The following is a 13,490-nucleotide window of genomic DNA, read 5'->3' on the forward strand; positions in this document are numbered from 1 at the left end:
TCACACAGCAGACACCCCTTTCATATCATAAACTGATTATTGCTCTTCTTATTATCTGTGCAGAATATTTTTCCTATAGGAGTTTCAAAGCAATTAAGTTAAATGGCATTTTACAGTCTCCAATTTATAAACAGTAGATTCATTTTGCATGCTAATCACATTTAATTGTCTTCTGGTTGCATAATAATGTTTTATTCGTCCCTAGAGAGCAGCCACAGAGCAGCTCTCCTGCAGACTGGTCTGATTCAGTGTCTTGCTCAGGGGCACGTCTGCAGAGATCGAGCCTGCAGGTTTGTGCCCAGCTCTCCCTATGCAGGGACTTTGCCTTTATCCTTTAACTGCGCAGCTGATAATAAGAAAGGAGTGATTACAGATCTCAATCTGCATCCTGCCACGGCAATTTATATCAGACTTTTTTTTTCTGTTTCCGCGAATAAACAACGTGGTTTCAGACGCTTGGACGCCGAGCATCTCTATGGTAACAGTCCTCAATTACCGATGATTGGCCAACCCGTGGGAATGTTTCTATTCCCTGAGCACAGTGATTGGTCGGTGGGCGGTCTGAGCAGCCTGACAGTCTGCAGCGTTCCGGGTTATTGTCAGTCTCGGCAGCTCGGCACAAGGGCAGGACCGCGTCCCGGAGCTGCCCGAAGCAGCTAGCTCTTTATTCAGACAGATTATTTTCCTATTTGGTTAAAACACCAAAGAGAGCATCTCAGAGCCCTGCTATCGAGCTTCCCCCACAGCCTCAGCTGGGAATCTGAGTCTGGATCGGGAGGAGAGACATCTGAGAGGCTGCCTACACCGCGGAGAAAGTGACGGACGGAGCAGAGCCTGAGCACCGGGATTTCTACCACGTCAGTTTCGGATATTTCAGGCTGCTGCTTTGGCCCAGCCTTGATTTCTTTCAGGGTACATTTACACAATATTGCCTCTAAGATAACACGAACATTTCCATGATAAATATCACCTAAGGTCTAAAGTGAGCAGGCGGACCACTTTAAACCCATGCGTAACAGCGGTGGATTTTGGAATACTGCGTAGCAGTTCAACCATCCAGTGTGTCGATTAACTGCCTCGTTATTTGGAAATATCTACAAACAAAGAGAAGAGCACCCAGGACCTTTTACTTTGTTCCGGAGGCTAAACGCTGAAAACCAGGGGCGCACTTGGTGCGCAATCCTCCCGAAGACGCTCCTGAAATTGCCGACCTGCGCTTTTAGCCTCGACAGAAATTGGCAGTCGAGTCGAGAAAAAAGGCAAAGGCTTATTAACTTTGCGTGCTAGAGGCTAGAGTGTGGAATCTAATTCACAGGGTTATATCGGTCTATTTGCATATACCATCGGAGCAGGATAAACTTAATCATCGTTTTACATCGACGAAGCGGCTGCTGGATGTTGGAGAACGGAATGAATCTTTTTTAATCTGGACCCCAGAAGTATGAGGCAGATTGCTCAGTGAATGCTACAATCTGCATGGAGTTCTAGCCTGCACTACGGAGCAATTTATGGTAAATATATGTTATTGTCATTATAGTGCGTTTCTGTCTCTCTAAGTCTGGGAAATGTTGCATGCTTTGGTGGATTCTTTAGAACCACAGGCGTGATATCTCCCGGAGCATGTCTGAAATACTGAAATCAAAAGAATTACAGTAGAAAATAAGGAATGTTCTCTTCACAGGATGTTTCCCATATAACGATGTCTCCGTTTTAAAGCCTTTGTTTCCATGCGTGACCCTCCATAAAGGAAGTGTTGTAAAAATCGACTTGTTAGAGAGCCGCTCCCGGATGGCTTCAGGAACTGCTTTGATGTGTAATATTGGTCTTTTCAAGTATGGCTGGCAATTAAGTGTATTGTCGCGGGGATTGCTCCACAGGCACCGCAGGAGGAGTATGTGGCACTGGAGGAGTTGCTGCTCAGAGCTAAAGGTGCGAATTTTTCATCTGTACGCCCCCGTGCGTCACCGCGCGTGGGGAGGGTGACTATACGGTGTCTGCTGCAATTAGTGATTTTTCACCCTGGAGTGTTAATGATATACCATCGCGTTTTATGGCGTGCCTGCATATTGTGACAGGCTTTTATCAAGGAGCTCATAAAATCCAGGGAGATGTGTGCGTAAAGCTGTAAAACTTTTCCCTTTGTGCTCGGAGACATGCTTGATGCTGTGTGCTGCATTCAGCTCTGGAGCCAATTTGTCATTGTCCTGTGAATTCTTCTGCAAATTTGTCCTCTGCAGCCCGGGCCTCTAATGCAAATAACAAAGTCTGATTATCTCGCATGCAGCCGAAGTCCTGGTTTTTATTTGAATTTGAATGTTGGCTGATAAAGTTTGGACTCCTGTGAACTTTGAGCCTGAGGCTTTGCTGAGGTTGTTGTTGGAATATTTAGCTTCATCGCTCACACTGCACATAAATGAGGCTGCACATTATGCTGACTGTGCAGTGAGAAAGCTGCACACAGTATGTTTTATCATTAGAGTACAAGCATCCTCAAAATCTATCTTCCTCACCGGCTCCAGTCATTCTCTCCCCAGCAGCCCTGCAGACAGCTGGCTCTCTGAATGTAATATGGGCCCCTACAGCAGGGCAGGCGCCCCCACAGTCAGGGCACCTGCCATAGAGCCTTTCTGCCTGTATTGAATAAAACATCCAGTGATGTATGAGGCAGGGGCTGCACCCGAGGGGGCAGAACTGCCTCATTTACTTCCTCCACTCTGCGCCTGTGACCTGCTGAGCAAATTGTGCTCATATTAGCTCTGCGGCTGCTCCTCACCTAAACAAATAGTCTTCCCAGCATAATGCTCGCCTTAACTCAACATGATGGTTGGACAAGGCAGGGCAGAGCGGACGGGCAGAAAAGCTTTAATATCTAGGTCACTGAATTACCTTTTGGAGTTTGCAGCTCTTGTTTTTGCCTCTTTATTTTCTGGCTTGCTGTTAGATCTTATTTTTTCCCTGCAACACTGAACCTTCAAGTGTCCTGCTGCAAGATTTGACTCTGATTTCATCTTCCTCTGCTTTCACCATGTTTCCTGTTGCTCTATAATCTCAACTGTCAGGTCCACAGTGTTACAAAATGTTTGCTCCTTTTTTGATTTAAAACACGTTTCCCATTAATGCAGATCCTAGATGAAGTTCTTTGAACCTAAATTACCCAATGAGAATCTGAGTTGCTCCATTAATTTCTGCTGCAAGAGGGAGAGCATATTTTGGCATTGCATTAATGGAAGTAATTCACCAAAAGAAGTCTGACATTTTTATCAATTTTCAGCTCAAATTGCAGATCAGTTTAGTTGATTGATAGCTCTTGGGTTCCGTACTGTATTCTTTGCTTATTAAAGCAGCTGCCTGAAGTGAAGAAGTGAGCTGCACTCATGAATATCGTTAAAGTGGCTGAAGTTTAATTTCCTGCACTGTGTATTAATCTTTTTTAATCCCTGCATGGTTTGATTGTCTCAACACCTACCCACAGGCAGCAAAACTCATTTTGGCACTTAAGATGACTAAAATAGTAGATACAGATGTGCGTGTGTTAAATAATGTTCCCCGCCCCTGAAGGCTTTAAGCTCAGCATGTCCATTCTTGTGTGGACTCTTTTAATGTGAGTTCTGCTTTTTTATTCCCACAGATGAAATAGAATTTATAGAACAGATGCAGAAGTCCACATCAGATGTCCAAATAGCTTTATAAAGCTCCCCCTGTCGAAGGAAAAATCATCCCAGATTAGCTGATTTCTTTTCAAAACATGCAGCTTCTCACTTGGAAAAACCAGCAGACACTTTAAGAAACATTTTCTCTCAAAGCCTCGTCAGCGACGGCTCATTAGAAACCTGATCAAAGTGTTTCACATCAGGAAAAATCTACTACAGTTCTTCTTTCAACACCTTTCATGTGCATACAAACAAAAGAAACATGGCCTTTACAATATTACATGATTTAATATAAACTTCACTGCCCGAGCAGAGAGATCTGACACAGAATGTGATAAAAGCAGAAGCATTACACTGAAATGATGGTGGAGAAACAAACACAGCCTTCAGCCAGTCACTGTGAATGAGTATGGGTGAAAGTGATGCTCAGTTTTCAATGGAGATGATGATGCTGCGGTTGGAGTTAGATATTAAATATACAAGCAGGATTGGATATTTCTGTTTGGTTCATCTTATGCTTCATGCTGATACCTGGTCAGTTTAACTTGTGGACTTCTGGAGAGGCTCTGGGATACTGGGATGTCTTTACTGGTTGATCACTGTTATAAAGAAAAAGAAAACGTGAAACCCAACCTCCATATTAGGGATGCAGCAGGATCAAAATGATATCAAAATCAGTAGATATTAGCTTAAAAAGTCAATAATCAGTATCAACAGATTTGAACATCAGAAATATCAGCACATCAGATATTGGCAAAAATCCAATATCATGCTTTCCTACTCCATATTAAATTCAACTGCAGCTCCCATGAAAATTCGTAAACATAAAAAAAGCCCTCTTTGATGTAACTTTAACCTCAGGGCAGCTGTGGCTTAGTAAGAAGAGTCGGTCATCTCACAGTCAAAAGGTAGTGGGTTTTAATTCCCAGCTCCTGCAGAGCATGCCAATTGTCCTTTGGCAAGACAATTAACCCCAATTAACTCCCACTGCTTCGTAGATGGCGTGTAAATTTGTATATATCCTCTGCCATCAGTGTATGAATGTGGTGTGAATGGGTGTGAAACAGTGTGTAAATGTGGTTTGAATGGATAGGTGGTACCTGAAGTGTAAAAATTCTTTGAGTTGTCAGATGACCAGAAAAGCACTATACCAGCTGATGTCCAATTACCATGTGGATGAGTATGAATAGGATTAGCTAATAATGATGGCCAATTCTCTGAAGGAGCCTCCATGAACAGGTGTGAAATAGTGTATGTATGTGATGTGAATGTGGTATGAATGTGTGTCAAACAGTGTGTAAATATGGTGTTAATGTTGTAAAACAGTGTATGGATGTGATGAGAAACAATGTGAAACAGTGTTTGGATGTGTTGTGAATCTGGTGTGAAACTGTGTATGAATGAGATGTGAATGGACATGAAACAGCGTATGGATATGGTGTGAATGGATGTGAAACAGTGTATGAATGTGGTCTGAATGGACGTGAAACAGTGTATGAATTTGGTGTGAATGGATGTGAAAAAGTTAATGGATGTGGTGTGAATGGATGTGAAAGAGTTTATGGATGCGGTGAGAACGGATGTGAAACAGTGTATGGATATGGTGTGAATGGATGTTAAACAGTGTATGAATGTGGTCTGAATGGATAAGTAAAGAGTGTATGAATGTGGTGTAGTGGACGTGAAACAGCGTATAAATTTGGTGTGAATGGATGTGAAAAAGTGTATGAATGTGGTGTGAATGGATGCATAAAAGTGTATGAATGTGGTGTGAATGGATGCATAAAAGTGTATGAATGTGGTGTGAATGGATGCATAAAGGTGGTTGAAGGTGGTGTGAATGGATGTGAAAAAGTGTATGAATGTGGTGTGAATGGATGCATAAAAGTGTATGAATGTGGTGTGAATGGATGCATAAAGGTGGTTGAAGGTGGTGTGAATGGATGAGAAAAAATGAATGGCTGTGATGTGAATGGAAGCATAAAAGTGTATGAATGTGGTGTGAATGGATGTGGTGTGAATGGATGCATAAAAGTGTATGAATGTGGTGTGAATGGATGAGAAAAAGTGTATGGATGTGGTGAAATGAATGTGAAACAGTGTATGAAAGTGGTGTGAATGGATGTGAAAGAATGTATGGATGTGGTATGAATGGATATGAAACAGTGTATGGATGTGTTGTGAATTGATGTGAAAGAGTGTATGAATGTGATGTGAATGGATGTGAAAGAGTGTATGAATGTAATGTGAATGGATGTGGTGTGAATGGATGTGAAATGTGTATGGATATGGTGTGAATGATTGAGAAAAAGTGTCTGGATGTGGTGTGAAAAGATGTGAAAGAGTGCAGAAAGTGATGTGAATGTGTGGTGAAAAAGCTTATGGATGTGGTGTGAATTGATGTGAAAAAGTGTTTGGATGTGAAACAGTGTATGAAAGTATTGTAAATGGGTGATAAACAGTGTATGAATGGTGTGAATGGATGCAAAACAGTGTATGGATGTGGTGTGAATGGATATGAAATGTGTATGGATGTGCTGTGAATGGATGTGAAAAAGTGAATGGATGTGAAACACTGTATGATTGTGGGGTCAATGTGTGTAAAATAGTTGATGAATGTGATGTGAATGGGTGATAAACAGTTTATGAATGTGGTGTGAATGGATGTGAAAAAGTGTGTGATGTGGTGTGAATGGGTGATAAACAGCATATGAATGTGAAGTGAATTGGTGATAAACAGTGTATGAAAGTGGTGTGAATGTATGTGAAATAGTGTATGAATGTGCTGTGAATTGATGATAAAAAGTGTATAAAAGTGGTTTGAATGGAAGATAAACAGTGTATGATTGTGGTGTGAATGTGTGTGAAATAGTTTATGAACGAGATGTGAATGGGTGATAAACCTTGTATGAATGTGGTGTGAATGGGTGATAAACAGTGTATGAATGTGGTGTGAATGTGGTCTTAAAAAGTTGAAGACGTGACCAAAGTTGTAGTTCATTTGCTCTGCATGATCAGAGTCAGAATTGGGTTTCAATGCACAGTACATTGAGATGGTGCTGGTTTGGTGTTTTGGTGCAAAAGATGTAAAGAGCAGTTAAATGGCACTACTTCTGTCTTAGAACTTAAGTAGAACAGATAGATATATTAAAGAAAAATCAAAACAACATTTAAAAACACAAAATGCAAAACTTTATACAATACTGTACAACCATGAGTTGATAAATGACCCTTAGGCTTAAAAAGTTTGAATGGAAGCTCTTAGTTTTTTTTTCTGATGTCTGTTATGTTTCCACTGGTTTGACATTGCCAAACAAACTTAAAACTTTCCAGATCACTTCTGAGAAATGACTGGTTCTAATTTTATTAGCAGCATTCCCACAATGACCTTTATGAATGAGCTCTGGTCATTCAACTCAATACATCATACAGAGTATCTTTTTATGTGGGCAAACATGGGACTATTCTCTGTGTTATATTCTAAATTTCTGTGACTTAGTGAGCATTAAGTGTTCTTTAGTTTGACTTAAATTTGGCTTTTTAGGCACAATGTGTTCATAAACAGGAGCATACCTTAATTCAAACACATTTACTCCTCTGCAGCGTTTTTGATGTTGTGGACTTCTTGTATCTTTTTGTGATTTCTTGTCATTTTAAGAGTAAAAGCTTTACCTGACCATGGCTCTACCCCTGTGATCTGATCATCTATGATGGTACATGTTGGCAGCTCCACGTCAGGGTTATCTGCAGCCACTTAGCGCATGACGGACAGTGATGATCTCCCCCTGACCTCCTCCCCCTCCTCCCCTCTCACCCCCCTGTCACACTGAATGGAAGTCACGTCTCTAGCAGGCATCAAGGTTAATATATAGCCTTTAATTTGGAAAGGTTAGGGCACTCAGTCTATTTTTTTTGCTTGCACTGGGCCTGCATGAGCTGTGTAGTTTATATGTGGTTAATGAGTACACCAGTTTGCTGTGCGGTTTGTAGTTTGCTCTCTAACCTCGCCAGGAAAGTGTGGGGAGGCCTGTTCCCTCCAAAGTGTTCTAGTGGGGAAGAAAGAGAATAAAGCAAATCTGACAAGCTCTCCAACAGCAAATTTGCTCTCCTTAAAAACAATGCCGCTCTTGCCTTCCTCATGGTCACATTGATTTGTTCTGGGTGACAGTGCAGGCTGCTGTGAAATCACCCCAGCGCCATTGATCTCAAGGAGACGAGGAGGAGGAGGAGAGGCTGGCGACAGAGAGCAACATGGGAAAATCCACGGCGTGCCCTCTTCAACCTGGACCAGTAATAAAAAGACAGCCCTGCTTACTATCAGATCAGGCCCTGCTGTACTTCTTCAGCCACTGTATCGCAGTCTAGTCTAGCGCTTTGATTTGTTTTTGGAGACCCGTACACTCTGTTTGATTTGCTATTGTTGCCTCGCCATGTTTCACATTATCAGTTGAACTCTTTATTGCTGCTGTTTTCCATGCCAGAAGCGAGGCTGTTTTTATCTCACGCAGGCCTCTGATTAATCTCCCCCTCTATGCTGGTGTACTTTAATCTTGAATGGGAGATATCTGATTCTCCTCGGCTATTGAGGAAGATCAAACTTTAATGGAACAAGGAACTGCACATCATCCTAATCTCCATCTCCCTGCATTTTGGTCGACTGCTTCCCCCCTCGGGCTCTGTAGCTTTCTGCACAAGCAGGAAACACATCAGACAGATAAAGTGTTTTCTCTTCATGCTTTGGTAATTTATTCCCTGTTGACAATGGCCGCCACTTTACATCTGTGCTGTCTGATTACCTGGTTAAAGGAAAAGAAGGTAGAGAACATGGGAATTGATTTACACTGATAGGCCTGAATGTGTGAAACTTTTCCAGAACCTTTAATTGGGCTCCAAAACGTGCATGTCTCTTTTTTTAACATGCAGGGCATTGGATTGTGCATGACCTACGTCATCTGTCTATAAAAGCCGGGGGAGAGCTACGTCAGCTGCAAGGCTGTATTCAATGCGTCTGATTACATCCCAGTCAGTCCAGGAATTAGCTATTGACCGCTATTCTCCCTTCACTTCCTCCATATCAGTGAATAACTGCACATTATGCTGACCAGCATCCATCTGCTGCATGGATGCATATTGTTGCAAATGGATAACACTTATGGGGTGTCACACCTCCCACAGACGACTTGTGTCTGTGACAAAAAGAGGCTATTACCCAATTCTAAGGCGGTTTGCTGTAAGGTAATGAAATTTCCACTGACTGGAGAAAACAATGTTGTCTGGTCCGGATTGTAATTGCAGAAGCCACCTCACCATTTTTTCCCTGAGTTCAGCGTGAATGCAACACGATTTAATAAAACTCTGGAGATTTTTATCATTTATTGCCAGGCCTGGCAGCAGCAGCGGCGTCAGGGAGCGTAAAGCTGCGCCTCGCACAGATAAAACTCATTCAATTTGCTTGTTGAATTTTAACCAAGCTTGAGAGCTTTTACAAAAAAGAGCCAGCATGCGACCCACAGAGAAACAACTGTGTTGGTCAGCTGTGTTGTTAAATGTAAAGCCACCATTTCCTTCATCTTAGAGAAGAGATTTCAGTCATTTTCTCCCCTCTTATTATTTGTGCCCAGAAAGGGTTGAAAATCTGTGGGATATTAGGCCCTGAGGCCAAAGAGCTTCTGTGCGCCTGCCTCCACTCACATACAAAAACATAGGAACATTGACATGAGGACATGTATGGACACACACACTCACAGACACACACACTCCTAGCCCTGTTTTATTACCTCCTGCCTGCTGCTGGAATTGCTTTCCTCCCTCGAGTGAGCCAGGCAAAGCCGGCTTTATTGTGTTAACCTATTTGTGTGTCAAGAGCGATTGCAGCGTTCTTTATCTCTGTTTGTATTCGGACGGGGAGACGGTGGAGAGAGAGAGAGAGGGAGCGAGGAAGGGGGAGAGAGTGGTGGGGGGAAAGTAGAGAGAGAGTGAAGGGGGGGTTATACAGGAGCCAGGCAAGCCAGCGGAGTTAGACGGATGGCCGGTCACCTCGCTGCACTCTGGAGGATAATGACTGGTTGCTTAGCAATAACCCGCCCCCACCCACTTCCAGACTTGCATCCTGAGTAATCACTTCTCCCCTAAAAGATTTCATATATAATTATAAGCTCGGTGAAATCAGCCTAATGGCTCTTTGCTGTTATTTAGCAGAGTGTGTTGAGGGTGCAGGGAGCTTGAATTTGCAGATTTTTGGTCTTTTTATGCAGATGCTTATCAAGTGAGGGTTTTTATAGGATGCTTAACTGTGTGTGTTTGTCAGCATGTGTTTGTATCTGCTTTGCTTTGAGCAGTTGGTGGAGTTTGACCTGGATTACCACAAGGCCAAAGCTATGTTTCCTGCTAGATAGCTGCCTCTGTGTGGCCTTTGACCTCCGTAAAGCTGCAGTGGCGACATGCATTCAGATAGATACATCTGCACACATTCACTCCTTCTTCCAGTGAGCTCTTAGTTTTATTAACATTTTTATTGAGTTGAACAAATTGCTGACCTTTTGTGGCGTAATGAATGGCACAGCCTGCTTAGGAAAAATGAGAGTTTTGGCAGAAGTGACTGGCGTCAATCCAATCTGTTTAACTCATGATTTGCAGCGTGTTTATTCAGCAGGTGACAACATTTAATACTGCCGAGTGTTTTCCAACATTTCAATTCATTTTCTGCTGCTTTTGTCAATTCCTCCTCCTCAGGCAGGGACGTTAATCTGCGACTGTCTTTAATTTGCACTGTTCACCACAATAATGTATGCTTACTGTGTTTTTGAAGTGGCAGGATAAAGGTATAATATCTGAACATGACCCCAATTTAAAGCGCTTTTCATCAGCAGCAGTCACTAATGTTGGCACACATTCCAAATTCGTTCTAAAGCTCAGCCAATTATCCTCTCTGCTTTGGAAAATAGATTTTTTTTATCTTTTATGTAGGAGGAAAAAAAAAATCTTTGAATTCCCTGTGAAGTCCAAATGAATGTTTTACATGTTTATGATGGTGAGAAAAGCTGCTGCGGCTGCTAACGCACATCTTATGGATCAAATTTTATGTTTCACCATTGCAGCCAGTTGGTTTTATATTAACTTTCACAAATTATCCAAGCTTCTCCAAATAATATCAGCCTCTGTGTCTGATAGTTACCCATCTGTGCTTCCTCTCCATATCCCGCTCAGTGCCATCTTTCCTTATCCGGCCTCATGCACCATTGCTACAACTGACAGCTCTGCACGTCCTGGGAACCTCGTAGAGATAAACTAAACATACAGTGCTTTCCCCCACCCCCATCTCCATGGCATGCTTCTGTGGCTGCGTCTATAGGAACAGCTGTCCAGCTGTCACCACAGCCAGCCAGTCAGCCGCTCTCCGAGGCAACATCTGCAGAGAGTGAGCACACAGGGGCGGCCTGCCGTTCTCCGTTCGTCCCCAAAGACCGCAGAACAAGTGTGTCAGGCCTTTTTTGCTGCACATTACGGCTGACCACATCAACCGTATCACTGACTTCTGATTGAATGTTATCTGCTGCTGTCTGTGCCTCTTAAATCAGCTCCACAGGGCAGCAAACTGTAATGTGCTGTCACCGGTTTACAGGGATGTGTTATCATCATAACAGTTCTTAAAATCAAAACACAGGACAGAGCAGGCAAAAGAACACCAGACATCATAGTTTCCATTAATAGTCTGCCTCTGCATGGAAGTGTGTGTAAACAAAATCCCAGCGAGCAAGGTGCAATGGCCTGGAACTGACGAGAACCCACTGGGAGAATCTCTCCTTGATGTAGCGCCCCCACTCCCCCCACCCCCCAACATCTTTTCCTCCTGGCAGTGGAGTGACGGTGAGGTGGGAGGCAGTGGGGGGGGGCACAGAGCCATGTGAGTGCGGAGCTGAACAGAGCTGCGGTCCCCTCTGTCAGCCACAAACCAGGATCAGGGAGATCACATGGGACTCTCTCGGAGGACGAGCAAACAGCTGTTCGGTGTTTTTCTCTTACTCTTTCACCAGCTCACTTGGGTTTTTTCCCCCTCTCTGTCGTCTTCTCTCGGGCTGTCATTAGCTGCTGTCGCGCTCTTATTTTTGTGGAGAAGCTGCCTTTAAATGGAGAAATTGCTCTGAGTGTTTCTGCAGACATGGATGAGATGTAAATTTGCTCTTTAAGAGCGCCATAATCATTCCTGCTCCTCTTCTTGTTGTTTTTAGGAACTTTTTAAAGGACTTGATTTCTTCATCAGTCCTCTCGGTGACTGAGGGCCTCTCAGGCATGCTGTGCCTCTCCCAGCAGACAGCTGCACACTCATAGAGGCTCTGGGCGAGCTTTGATGGATCCTGTTTACTGGAGCTGAGAGAATGCCTGGGTATCTCAAATTAAGTGTCACTTAAAGCTTGTCTTTTAGTCAGCTTTCCGTTTTGTTCCCCCATCTCCTGTGACAGCACTGTGCTGCCAATTGTAACAGGGATTGAGAGGAAGACATTTGGTGATTACACATTCTGTCATGATTGAGGGCTGAAGCCAGCGACTCCAGGCAGAAACCAAATTCCATATGGCTGCAGTGAAATGTCTCCACCCATAGTGAGTTACACTCGGCGCTGATGACGGGAAAATCGCCTGCTCATGACTTATCGTTTTATCATTCAAATTCAGCCCATTGATGCTCGCTGCTGTGATTGACAGGCGGGCTTGAAAGCCACAGCTATCTCAATTGAGCTGCGGCAGCCAGTTGGTAACCGTGACAATGGTCTCTCCTCTTTGCCTTGTTTTCACACTTTTTCTGCTGTCACAGAAACCTCGCTGATTGCTTCTCTGCCAAGACAGCATCCTATTAATCTTTTAAATAAGGGCCGCAGCCCAGCAGTATTGTTTGCAGAAAAGCGAGAGGACCCTGTGAGACCACACTGAGAGGGGGAGAAAAAGGGGCAACTGGGGCTGAATCCGTCTCATTGTGACTGGGAAGCCAAGCCTCCTTAAAAACCAACAATATTAGAAATCTAATAGCTGCTGTGGAGATAGATGGTGCTGAGGTATGAGTGTAGCCAATGCTCTTTGGCCCCACCTGATGACTCTGCAGGCTCTCAGCTTTGCTCTCCAGGTGCTTTCTGTACTTTCATCTGCATCCTGGCACTCTGAATAAAAGCCTCTGTGTTTATGGCCATTTTCTTTTTCTATGCACTTATTGATCCCTTTCAGCACAGTTTGAAAAGCCTTTATTTTTTCCATTCTTGGCTCCAACCACATAACAGCAGCATATTCTGAAATAGCAGAATCATTGATGCATTGTGATGTGACCTAGGGAGGAAGAATAGCAGCTGAACCCTTTGTCACCCTGTACTTGGTTTGGAGGAGACACAAGCATGAATGAAAAAAGTGTCCTTCACATCCAAATGTTTCTTACAACTTGGAAAAAACTACTTGCCTCTTTCTTGAAAAGGCCTCCTGCACACTGATTTCATGGACTCAGCTTTTATGTTTAATTAGGTGTAATTTGTGATAGTTCCCCAAGTGATTGGAAGCCTTTTTTTTGCATCTTTGTGCTTTCTTGTGAAGCAGTTGTTAATAGAGTATTGCTGCAATGCTCCTGACACCTCCTACTTTGTAATACTCCTATATGCAACTCAGTTCTTCCCAGTATAAATCTGAAGTCACTCTCTTGCTTTCAGGTAGTTCAAAATGCAGTTTGCTTCTTACTGGTTTAAACGGACGATATCACATCACCCCAGTTTTAGCTTCCCTACATTGATTTCCTGTCAGTGTGTGAAATTAATTTTAAACTTTTACCAGTTACTTTTAAAGCATTAAAGGGTCTGGCTCCAAGCT

The 13,490-nt window shown here is 43.2% G+C and overlaps 1 protein-coding gene across 1 annotated transcript in view; it reads left to right on the forward strand.

Annotated features, from left to right (window-relative positions):
- Nucleotides 1–625: 625 nt before the first annotated feature.
- Nucleotides 626–13,490, forward strand: part of fam222a (family with sequence similarity 222 member A) — a 63,014-nt gene continuing 50,149 nt past the window's right edge. The window contains exon 1 of the mRNA XM_041786699.1: nt 626–1,511. The gene's annotated coding sequence lies outside the window, so the exon portion shown is untranslated. The remainder of the gene's footprint in view (nt 1,512–13,490) is intronic.

This window comes from Cheilinus undulatus, linkage group 5 (assembly GCF_018320785.1).
Source record: "Cheilinus undulatus linkage group 5, ASM1832078v1, whole genome shotgun sequence".
NCBI lineage: Eukaryota > Metazoa > Chordata > Actinopteri > Labriformes > Labridae > Cheilinus > Cheilinus undulatus.